Source organism: Camelus bactrianus, chromosome 4 (assembly GCF_048773025.1).
Source record: "Camelus bactrianus isolate YW-2024 breed Bactrian camel chromosome 4, ASM4877302v1, whole genome shotgun sequence".
In the NCBI taxonomy this organism is placed as follows: domain Eukaryota; kingdom Metazoa; phylum Chordata; class Mammalia; order Artiodactyla; family Camelidae; genus Camelus; species Camelus bactrianus.
In genome coordinates this window covers 80,516,663-80,528,790 of record NC_133542.1, presented here as the reverse complement: position 1 = coordinate 80,528,790, position 12,128 = coordinate 80,516,663, and the positions used below count along the sequence as shown (strand labels likewise).

Here is a 12,128-nt window from a genome sequence, read left to right as displayed (position 1 = left end):
TTAATCTCCAGTTAAGTTTGGGAAGTTACAGATGGCCCCTGAAACATCCCAAAGAGAGATTTTAAAACAGTAAGTTTCAATTGGCATGTTAAATAACATGATATTGTCAAATGAATAATAAATCTTCTAAGGTTATATTGTATGAGAAAATATTATTAATATAGATATTCTAGAAATTATATGGTCTCCCTAAAATTCTGGTATATCTGAAATGTAACCAGTGATAATTCTGGGTATAGTGACCAGGTTTCTTTATCGATTATACTATAACTGTGTTTAAGCATGCTTTTAAATCTTTGTCTTTTATAGACTTTTAATTGTTTTCATCTAATGATTTTGAAAATGCTTTCTCTTCAAGGAGATTTACTGATTTCTAATAAATTTCAAACTATAGCACTGAACTAAACTGGGTAAGAAATTTTAAATATCTAATGAAAACTCTGATTAAAAGAATTAGTTATGTGGGACTAAGTAAACTGATGAATATGGTTATAATTTTTGATGTTGTTTGAACTACTACTGGCTTTTAACCTGTTTCCCAGACATAAACTCTTCCTTTTAAGCTAGTTATAAATCACAGAAATTTGATAAATTATACCTATGTAAGCAGACTTGATACAGTTATCTTTTCTCCCTATCTGATCCTTCAAGAGACTAAAAACTCTTAGGTCCCCAATGGCTCAATCAGACAAATGAGGAAGATCATCTCCTAACAGATATAAGAATCTAAAGCTATTTTAAGAATTTTAAAGAGAAAAGAATTTACCTAAATCTGTAAGGCAGAAATCAATGACAAGCCATTGACGTGGCTTTCCAGGCCTTAGCAAATCTTATTAACATTCTACCCTGAGACTCCTTATTAAAAGTTCCAACACAGCCAATTTAAAAAAGCCTATATGATCAAATAATCAGACTTGACTTGTAAAGAAATTAATCTTGATTTGGCTTTATTTGAGAAAAATGAGGGTAATTTTAGAGAGAAAAAATATTATATTTTACTGGATATTAAGTTCTAGTTTTGTTAATTGAGGTCTATATTTACTAAGACACTTCCCAGATCATTCCTTGCTTTTATGTCATATTGCTGTACAGTTTAATTTAATTATGAAAAGGATACTCTAGGTTTGTTTCCGAAGCTCATTAATCTATACTTGTGTAAATTTCCAATGCTCCATGACCTAAGCCAGGGGATTATACATACTGGAACATGCATGACTTAAAGAACTGTCTCCAACCTGAATGGAAAGACCTTTTATCAAGTACTCTTATTTAGACCATACACACAAAAGCTGAAGGAAACGGAATTTCGGATTCATTTCCTATCAGAAACAGCCACTTCCGTGCACTGGCCTATAGAGCACTTGCTCACCTGAAAACAATGAAAAAATGGTGAAAAAGCTACCAGGCCAGGATGAGAAGAAGACGACATCTGAGATCGACAGCTGACCCAAGACAACGGACCAGGCTTGTATACCAATTACTTTGACAATTTCTCCTACCTTTGATTATGAACTACTCCAATTGTTAAGTTTATGGTAAATTACCTATGTCTAGTACTTCTGTGTTACCTTGGTGGGTTTCCCTACTCCAAGGCTCTAACTAGATAGCCCTCAGAAACGTTATTCTAAAAATAATTTATAGTTCTGTTTAGGCCACTGTTGATCTTACAACGTGGGAGAACTCACCTGGCCAATTAATACCTGCTCGGAGCCTGACCATAAATATGAACTTTCTCATAAGATCACTCAAACTCAATCAGAAATACAAGCAAAATTTTAACCCAAATATACAACTTCTCTACTATTAAATTCTTACTCGTGACTTTAAAACGTTACTAGCTATATTAGTTATATGATCTCTACTTTATTAAATTGTTGTCTGTTACATTTCCCAACGTGTAACTAGGCCTACAAGATTGATGATGGCTAAACATCCTGAAGAAATAGATAAAATTTTTAACCCTGCATAAAATAAATGTAATAGTGTGATTCTAGGTATGGGAATGAGCAACGAAGGGCAAACATTTCCTGGATCATAATAGACTAGTAAGACAGGCGATCCAGAAAACTTTTAGTATCAACAGGCCCTGATAAAAAAACCTAACACCTTGAATGGCAGCTCAGAAAATTCTTCACCTGAAATAGGAATGAGCCATCCTAGCACCGTGGGACAAAATTGGTCATGAAATGTCTCTCAAAATATAGGTCGAATTTAGGACCAAGGGGGAGCACTCTGAATGAAAATACTACAATGTGAGTGAAAATACTGCAACCATGTCAGTAAACAAAGAATGCTGAGACCAAGCCCTCAGCAGCTGCTGCCACACCCCAGCGAGGATATGCCTGAAACCCAGCCTTTCAGCCACTCACAGTGGTGCCCTCTGAGCAGACTCAGAATAAGAAAGGACAGGATACTCTCCCTAGATAGCTAGGTGCTTGCCAAAGGAATGAATTCAATAACCCATATGTTTGCTTCATCCCATACATAGAAAAGCACTAAATACTTGAACTTGAGATATCTGGCTTTCTTTAGATAACAAGCAATCTTTTATTGTTCCAAGTACCTGGTCTTTGTTGTAAAGCTCCTATTTATCCAAGCTCCTCCCCTACCTCTTGGGAGCAGTCCCTCAGAGATCTGAGAGGCTGTCATCCAGGCTCGAGCCCTCCCGCCAAATAAAACATAACTCTTAAATTTTAGGCTGAACGATTATTTCAATGAAGTCCCAGAATAGACACAACTCATCAATTCTGTAATGGAACACACTGTCAGGAACCAAAAGCATGTTCTAGTCCCGAAAAACTACGGTTTCCTCTTTCTTCCTGTCATTATACAATCCCACCAGAACTCATTAATTTGCTGTCTGCACGCTTGGCAACCAAACTCAGAGAAGATTCAACTTAACAGAGCTCCATGCTGGGGAGAACCCCCCGCAGAAGCACAGCGGTCGGCCTGCCCTCCCGCACGCTCTGCTGACCCCTAGTGTCCTCCGTGATGACCAGGCCAACAGAACTGCTCCAAACAGCTACAAAGTCCCACAGATTAAATAAAAGCATTTTATTTTATACTATATGTTATGTATATACTCATCTCTGAAAACAGCTTTGCCAGAAGCCCAAATCTTCAACATTAATCTGCAAAGGCAAATCCGGTCCCCAAGGGAAAACAAGTTTTAAGATGATGCTATGGCCTCCAAAGTCCTCTCCAGGACCATCAACTAAACTGCCTGCAGGCCTGCAGCTGCAGGCGGCTACATGTCTGCTTTTAAAGCAACCCCTTACTGCCCTCGGGCACTACAAAGTCCCTCTACGCCCTCCCTTCTCCGGGTAAGAGCAGCTGCTGCAGAACCTTGCAGGGCAGCACTGACAGGACTGGACAAAAGGATTAGAGCTAAACTAAGCCTTCTGATGACACGAGCTGTGTCACTTTACAGATGAAGATATATATAGAGAGGGGTGGGGTGATATTGCTCAAAGTCACACAGCTAATAAGTGGCAAAGTCCATACCTCTGCTCCTCCCTCTGGCGTGATGCCCCAGCTGGGACCCCCACAGGGTTCTCTCGTGCCTGCCTGACCAGTCCTTTACTGTCACTCATAACCCACAACACGGTCTGACCCTAGCCTGCCTTTTCAGCATCTTTTCCTTCCAATCTCGCAGGAACAAGGCTGCTTGGGCCACTTTATGACTTCCGGCTTCCCAAAACCTCCATGCTCAGGCTGGTCTTGCCTGTGCATCCTTCCCCCTGCTCAGAGGCACTTCTTCCCCTGCAGGAGGACTTTTCCACTCTCCGCAGGGACACCCCCTCAGGGGAGCCCTCTTCTTGCCCTCAGAATGGCAGGTGTCCCAGGCCACATCCCGAGCTGCCCCATTAGGTCTGCGGGTGCTCAGGTCTGCTAGTCAGACCAGCAGCCTCAGAGCCAGGAATTATGCACGGGTCACCCTGCAAACCTACTGCCCACCTCACAGCCCCCAGCCAGCAGGCCACCTGGAAGTCACAGCAAGTGCCCCACCCAATCCAGAAGTCTCTTCATTTGCCAGCACCGCTGATGACTTGTCTCTAACCTTTGGTCAGTTTTGCAAAAAAGAACACCTTCCACAGTGAACAGGGGGTTTTCGCTTCTGCTCCCATCCTTACTGCAAATGTCAAGGGAAACCAAAAGGCCTTTTCTCAACACTTTTCTGATGACACCCTTCCACCCACTATACTCATATGCTCAAGAAAACTGGGTCCACGTGATTTTGTTTCCCTTACGCTAAGTGGCTCAAAACACTGTGTGATTTTTTTTTCCTTTTTTGAGGGTATTTGTACTCAGTTTCTCGGCTTTAATCTGTTTTTGTCTCTCTTCAGTATCCCAAGCAGTTACCACTTCTTAGCCCCTTCAGCAGCCTCCCTCCCAACATCTAGTCTAGGAAATCAGCTGTGATGAGGGGCCTGGAGGCAGTCACAGAAGAAGCAACTAACGGACACAGAGGCGACATAGTTTGCCCAAGGTGATCAGCCTCAACCCCCAACTGTGTGTTTCACGTCCCTCTGTTTAACTCTTATGCTAAACAAGCTAACTTTTTGTAGATTATGGTTATAAACAGATGAGGTATCAAAATACATACAAGGACACACATCAACTCTAAGATGTTCATTAACTTCACTATTCTGTTTCTATTTTTTTATTTCTATTAAAAAATTATTAAGAACCTCTGCAGTCAATATAGAAAAATGTTACTGGGTTTTAATCCAGAATAGAGAGGTGTTGTGTGTCATTACTCATACTTATTTGTATGTTCACAAGACAAAATGATTTGAAGGTCTCTCTCCCCTCCTCCTACTCAGTACCTGCTCTCACCAGATCTCCCAGTCCACACATCTAACAGCCTTTCACTTCACCCACAGCTGAACTCATCAGTTTTCCCCCAGAGCTCCCTCTGCAGCTTTCCCTCCTCACAGCACAGCAGGACCACCACTTACCTCATTAATCCACCCAGAAACCTGGGCCTTCCTCCATCCTACCTTCACAGACAGCATTCATCCTTTCATTTTTACCATCTAAACATGCCTTCAATCTGTTCGCTTTTACCCACTGACCGACCCACCGCTCAAGTGGAAGCCACCAACACTGCACACCTGGACTCACGAGTCTCCCAAGTGTCCCCACAGCCGCTCTCACGTACTTGAGACAAAAGGGATTGTGTCACTCCCGCGGTTTTAGGACTCTTTTCAAACCCACTCTTCTTAGAAGAAACTCCCAGTTCTTCACCTGGTAAAGATCTTTGCCATCAAATTGTCAGCTCAGGGAGGGCAGGAAACGCCCTCTCCCCTCGGCCCCTCCCTCTGGCAGAGCATCAGCTTGGGAGGACCTGCTGAGCTACACCAGCCTGTATTCTAACCCTGGTCTTGAGTTCTTAGCAAATTGCTTCACTTATCCATGCAAACCCAAGGTAGATAAGAAAGATTTTAGATGTTGAGCTAGACTATTGATTTGGGGATTTTGCACTAGCAACCTGCAACTACATGTTCTAATGATTCTGTCTTCTTAAAACCACACCCAGATTTAAGGAGTATTTGTGGAATGTCTTCGGAGTAAAAGGGACTCTACTTTAACAGACTATATGTTTTATAACATGAACAACCCTGACAGGGTCACAAATGGAACCAACTCACAAGTGACAGAAGACAGGTGAGAGGCACAAAGCAACAGGTCATAGAGATGGTAAGAGCAAAGTTGTTTCTCCAACCCCCCAAAAATTTTTTGAAAGAACCGAAAACTCTGAATTTTGAAAGTAAAACACTATCATATAAAGAAATAAAATAAATAATCCTCTTCATCAGTGTTTCAAGATCTGACTGCAGAATTTTTAGCATGCCATACTGAATCCTAGCACAGAAAAATCAGATGGACTAGTGGTGAGTAAGTTCCAGGGAAACGGCAGCAATTCCTCCACTTGTAAGAGGACACACACTCAATTGTCGAAGGTGATTTTAAACCACATTCTGGAGAAATTCAGAAGATTCAGGCACCGATTCTAGATGGTGATGACACGGAAGGACGGGTTGGATGCATGCTTCTAACTGAGTCACCGGCATTCTTACACTGCAGGGGGAAACGGAGGCTCTCAGTTATGAGCAAAGATGTTCCTGTCATGTCTCCCAGGCCGTGCCTCGGGGACTCAGTGTCCTGCAGCAGCCTGGCCCCAGGCGAGGACCCGCAGCGTGGCCCACTCAACCAGGAGGGGCACTGTGCTTGAGAAAGCCCATCCCCGATGGGAGAAAGAGGGACTGGTGTGTTTGTGTGCACCTATAATTGATCATAGAAATACACCTGCATACATTCATTTGATACAATTAATATTAGCAGGCTATTTAACAAAATTTCAATTGTCAGTGTTAATTTTACCATTCCTTTCCTCTTGTCCCCTGCACTCTGAGACAGGCTTAGGCTCTCTCACACCTGCAGCTCTGATGCAATAGTTGTGAAGTCATTTTACTTTGCTGCAAGTGTCCTCGCTCCCCGTGTCGCTGTGACTGTCGTCTCTTAACAGAGTCAGAAGTCTTCCTGGATCTCTCCCTGAGTTCCTTGCTCCTGCTTCTCAGATCCTGAGATAAAGAACAGGTGAAGACACATGACTAGAAAAGGCACTGTGGACTTGACCAAAGTCCTCAGTGACCCCCTAGGTGAGTGCTGCCCACCACTTACCTTCGATTCTCAACGTTTGCCCAGGGTGACATCCAGACAGGAAAGAGTCTTGGGCCCAATTAAAAGCTGTGAGGCTTGGGTGCAGGGAACGGTGCAGGAGCTGGTTCTGGAACCGGGCCCCTCCCCACCTCTGCTACTCTCTCTCCCGAGGCCCCGCCCCCAAGCCCCCAGGCTCCCTGATCTTCTGTCCTTCTCTTCTACACTACTCCAAGCCCTTTTCTCCTTCCTTTATTCCCTGATTATCCCCAGCTGGAGTGATTTTTTCATCACAGCATCTTAAAAAATTTCATACAGCTGCAAAAGTAGTCTCCAGATGTCAATGCCCACATGGTGGTTCCTGAAGAGAGCCCCTGGTTAGGGGGACTCTCACCAACACTCACAGGGCATCAGACATTTTGCAGGGTCGACCACCCCCAACAAGAATTTGCTGTGACCCCTATGCCCGCACAGCATCCCTGTTCACAAAACTGTAGTTGTGCCACTTATCCGTTATTAAGAAGCAAAAGTAAAAAAATTGCTCATGTTTCTTACTAAAATTATCTATGAGGTGGAAAAAGAAATTGTAATAGAAAAGAACAAATTTGACTCCATGTTAGATGTGTTCGTTTGTCTTTATACCTGTACCCTTTTTTCTAGGCTAAGACTTGTTATCTCTGCACCTTGTGTAAAAGAAAGTTGCCTTTAGCCTGAAATATCCAGGAGGGCCTATTCTGCGGGCTCTGATCTTTAAGGATGTTAGCTCTTCTACACTTATGTAGAGATGGCAAGTTGCAAAAAAAGAATAAACTTTGTTTTTTTGAGGTTTTACAGGGGTGCCATGATTTGACCCACATGGACAGCTGCAAGAACAAAGGATTCCAAGGAAATCAATTCGTACAGCAAGAAGTTTGCAACAACCAACCACACCCCCACCACTTTTTAGTATAAAAGGAGACTGAATTCTGACTTGGGGAAGAGAGTTCTCCTGGATATCAGTATGCCATCTTCTGAGTCTGCCAGCTTTTCAAATAAAGTCACTATTCCTTACTCCAAAAGCTCATCTCCCGATTTATTGGCCTGTCATGCAGCAAGCAGAACAAGTTTGGACTTGGTAAATAAATGACTGCATTAGAGGTAGTATGTCTCCACTGTTTCCTCATTTCCAGTATGTCACAACCAATCAATTTTATATGCTGTTTAACAACACGACCAAAAAACCTATTATGCGGAATTGATTCCATGGAAATAAAATTATTTCTACTCCTTCAAAACTTTGTTCTTTTCTATTTTATTTTGTTTTGCTTATTGAAAAGAAAATAAAAGTCAAATCATTGTATTTCACCTATTTTTTATAGCTACATATTGTAAATACTACAAAGATATTAAAATTTCAATAAAAATTGTTCATATATTAGTATAAAGATATATACACAATCAAAGCAGAGTAGGAAAGGAGTGGATATTTACTAAAAATCCACTGCACATCCAGTCTTTTACAAGCATATTCTGGAATATAAGCTCTATTATCCAGGGGTCCACCACCCCCATTCTCACTGCCGAGTCCCAGAGTAATCAACCTCCAAGGCACCAGCATAGAACCACGCGATCACTATTTTAGGTATAAATGAGGGAATTAGCTCATTCAATTCTAAAACAGAAACCTTAAAATAAATACTGAACTTATTTACAAAGAAAATTGGACACAAAAAAGCACAGTTTCTCCCCCAAGTCACAAAGATAATTACTGGTAAAGGCAAGATTTGAACTCCTCTGCCTGATTCTAAAAACTAAGGTGGAAATCCCCTTCGACTGTGGAGGTCCAGCAGCACAGCCTATCACCCTATCTTTGTTCAGATCTAGCTTTAGACAGCCTGAGACAGCACCCCATTCCTATGGAACTCGAGGGCAAACGATAACAATAAGGATTTTATATTCAGTAGTTCCTTAGGTCTCATTTATATAAAGTGTCAGCAGGTCAGCAGAAAACTCTGGGAAATATGAGTGGGTCCAGAGCTTTTTGCTGATAAGAAACTATCAGGACAGAGTGACCTTCCCATGAGAGGCCTCATGGACATAAACTAAAGGCAGCTGAGCAATAAAAACTAGCAAGACCATGGAACTCAAGCAAGAAAGATCCCTGCCATCCCCCACCCAGTTGCCTCTTCACCCACATGGACAAGATGGCAGAAGACCCAGGTTCTTGTCCAAGTTACACCATCATGGATTCTCACCCATAAAAAGTTATGACTCTATGCTGTCTTAAGCCATTTCCAACTCAAATATGATGACACCAATATCTCAGCTGAATGTCTATGTCTTCACTTTCTCTCTTCTATTAGGATACTATATCTATGGCCAAAAAGCAGAAATCCAATTAAAAACACCATGCACGAAGGCTGGTGAAAGTCTGCGTAAGAGACTTTGTTCTCACGCTCAGTGAATGAAAACTCAGAAAAAGTGTTCCTTCTCCCTCTGCAAGTGGGAGGTAGCCTGATTGTGTGTGTGTTTGTGTGCACGTGTGTGTGTGTGTAAATCAAATACAATGCATTCTGGGATGTGTACAGATTTTTTTTATGTTACTGTCATTTCATGAGGATGAGCCAAACTTTAAAGTAACTTGAATCTAGTGTTCTGAGAGAGTCCCAGGATCTTTTGATGGAGGAGGGGAAAGGGGAAAGGAAAGGAGGAAAGAAGTAAATGAAGCAAAGGAGTAAGAATACTACTAGGGAAAGGCAAGACTTTAATTTTGTTCCTACTTGCATCACACACAAATTAGGGACTGACTTTCCCCCATGTCTCGTCAAGCACTGAGTTGCAGAAGAGGCGACAGCCCATTTCTCACTGAGATTGTGACTGTACATGGCATCTTATAGACACAAATTATTTACCCTGATCAAACACTCTAGCAGCAGGCCGTAATTCTCCTGTTTTGAGAGACAAGAAAACAGGAGTTCAAAGAGGATGTATAACTTGAGAAAAGTCAGAGGACCAGTAAACTAAAGAGGATGAATTCAAACTCAGATCTGAATGGAGAGTCTGATCTTCCCACTCCCAGGGCTGGAAAATCCTTAACAGACAGGCTTCCCAGCTCCCTGCATTGTTCCTGGCACCAAGCATTTCCCATGGCGATGGTCTCCTGTTCTCACAGACACAGTGCTCTGTGCAGCCAATAACCTCCATTCGACCTTGATCATATACCTGCCTCACTCACCAGGCTTCTCCATACAGACAGGAAAGCTGGCTTTCAAGTGCGTACAAAGCCACCCCTGGTCTTACCTGGGCTCTTCAGTGGCTTTTCCAGCATAAAGGCAGCCATGAAAGTGCTCACAGTTTGTACATGAGCCACACTACCTCTCTCCATCTGTCTCCCCACCTATACTACTTAGCTATGACCATTTTGAGAATCTTGGAAACAAATTTTTAAAAACAGAAAAGAAAGTATTCTGTAACAAGTACTTAATACTTACAATTTTAAATGACAAGTTACAAAGTGAGTATTTACAAATTGAATCTGCCTTCCTAGGTGTCAGTTTTAACAGTTAAAAAATATAATAGCAAAAATTCTCACTTGCAAAATTAACAAAAAAACAACAATAATCTGGAATAAACTCAAAAACAATGCCCATGTTGTACATGGAGAAACACAGGACTGTACTGAGGGGTAAAGTAAGAAGTGTGAATGCAGAGACATCAACATATTGTATGGAGGAAAGCAGTTTTGTAAAGATGAACGTTCTCCTAAAGATAATTCAAAACTTACTTAAAAATCCCATGACAGCTCTTATCTGTTTTTTTTTTAACTTGAGCAAAATATTTTGGAACTCTTCAGGAATAATAAAGTCATAATACTAGACAAGAAAATTGGGGATGGAAAAAAGAATAAAAAAAATCGCACTGTCATATATTAAATAAATTTTTACAATATGTAAGATATAGCACTGGAGTAAGAAAGTAAGACTGACAGAAATAAACCATGAGCTCAAAAAGAGACTCTAGTGTACATAAATATTTTGTACAGGTGGGATTTCAAATCAAAGAGCAAAGTATGAATTCAATAATTGTCTTGGGACAATCAGAGAATCACCTGGAAAAAACAAATTCTATTCCAGTCATAATGACCACAAGAAAAATTACAGATAGTGATGTAAATATTAGAATGTACTAATAACAGCAAATACAACTCTTTGCTCATAGTAATTCAACTTCTCCTCACTATAACAAGTAGTATTATCATCTCCATCATAGAGATTAAAAAATCCTACAGAGGAGATATATACCATTATAAGAAAGTATTTCTAAGAATACTATCAAGGATAAAACCCAAAAAGAAGACATTTACTGTCTTAAGATTATTTTCGGTCACAACAAAAATAAACCTACTGAACAAAATGAAAGGCAAGAAATGACAAGAAAAAGCTGTGATACATGTTAATGAAGACAAGGGGTTAATGTTCATAACATACAAAGAGCTGTCACAAAGCAACAAGAAGCTCCCTCACTTAAATGTGTGCAAAGACAAAAGGGATCATTCACCTTTTAAAAGTCAGATGGCTAATGAGTGAAAAATGCTCAATACCTCACTGGTCATCAAGTGCAAACTAAAACAATGAAAAAGCAATTTTGCTCATCATATTGGCAAATGTTTTTAAAAATTATTCTAGGTAGTGTCCATCTTTGAGAGAACAAACTGAGCGATCTTTTTGGAGGACGACGTGTCAATGGATATGTAAACTCTGAAAAATGTGTGTACACACAGACTGAACTCCATTTTAGGAATCGTTTGGTTTAGAAAAAAAATCAGTTCAAAAAGTTGTACTCATCAGAGCATTTACACAGCACTTTTTACAATGGTGGGAAGAAAAGCTGAAGTGAAATCATATCCAGCGATAGAGAATTGGTTACATAAGTTATTCTACATCTTTTCATTCCCCGCAGGAGAAGGAATTTCTAGAGTCACTTGAAAGGAGCCTGTGATGTATGTAATTGTCATATCCAGGGACTAAATTTCCAGAAACCTTAACTAAAGGAATACTCATACAAGATCACAGGAATGTTTGTACAAGAAGGACGCCAGTCAAACACCCTTTCTGACAGTGGAAAATGGAGAAAACTTAAGTATCCACCATCAAGAAAATGATGCGGTAAATCAAGGCGAGCTGTGGGCACTAAGGGGCAGGCGTTTTGGCGTGGTCCAAGGCCTTGTCCACAGTACTCTCCCAGCAAAGGTGTCCTTACACAAGAGACCAAATCTACTGCACATCAGGAGACCCCTCTACTCTATCTGAAAGGACCGGGTGAGTCTGGAGTGGGAGGACGTCTATCATATACACCTCAGTGAATAAACCGAGCTGCACAAAACATATAGTATGGCCTTATTTTTCAATAAAGCATATATACACACAAATATACATAGATTTCTCATATACATGTATGTATGTATGTGTATATATATATGACAGGCA

The 12,128-nt window shown here is 41.0% G+C and overlaps 1 protein-coding gene across 28 annotated transcripts in view; it reads right to left on the bottom strand.

Moving 5' to 3' along the window:
* The window catches only part of LOC141577532 (uncharacterized), a 137,951-nt gene that overhangs the window by 19,554 nt on the left and 106,269 nt on the right, over positions 1 to 12,128 (bottom strand). For 27 of the 28 annotated variants that reach the window (XM_074362898.1, XM_074362891.1, XM_074362895.1 and 24 more), the window contains one exon: positions 6,388 to 6,587. The exons of the other annotated variant lie outside the window; for it this stretch is intronic. The gene's annotated coding sequence lies outside the window, so the exon portion shown is untranslated. The remainder of the gene's footprint in view (positions 1 to 6,387; positions 6,588 to 12,128) is intronic. 28 annotated transcript variants of the gene reach the window in all.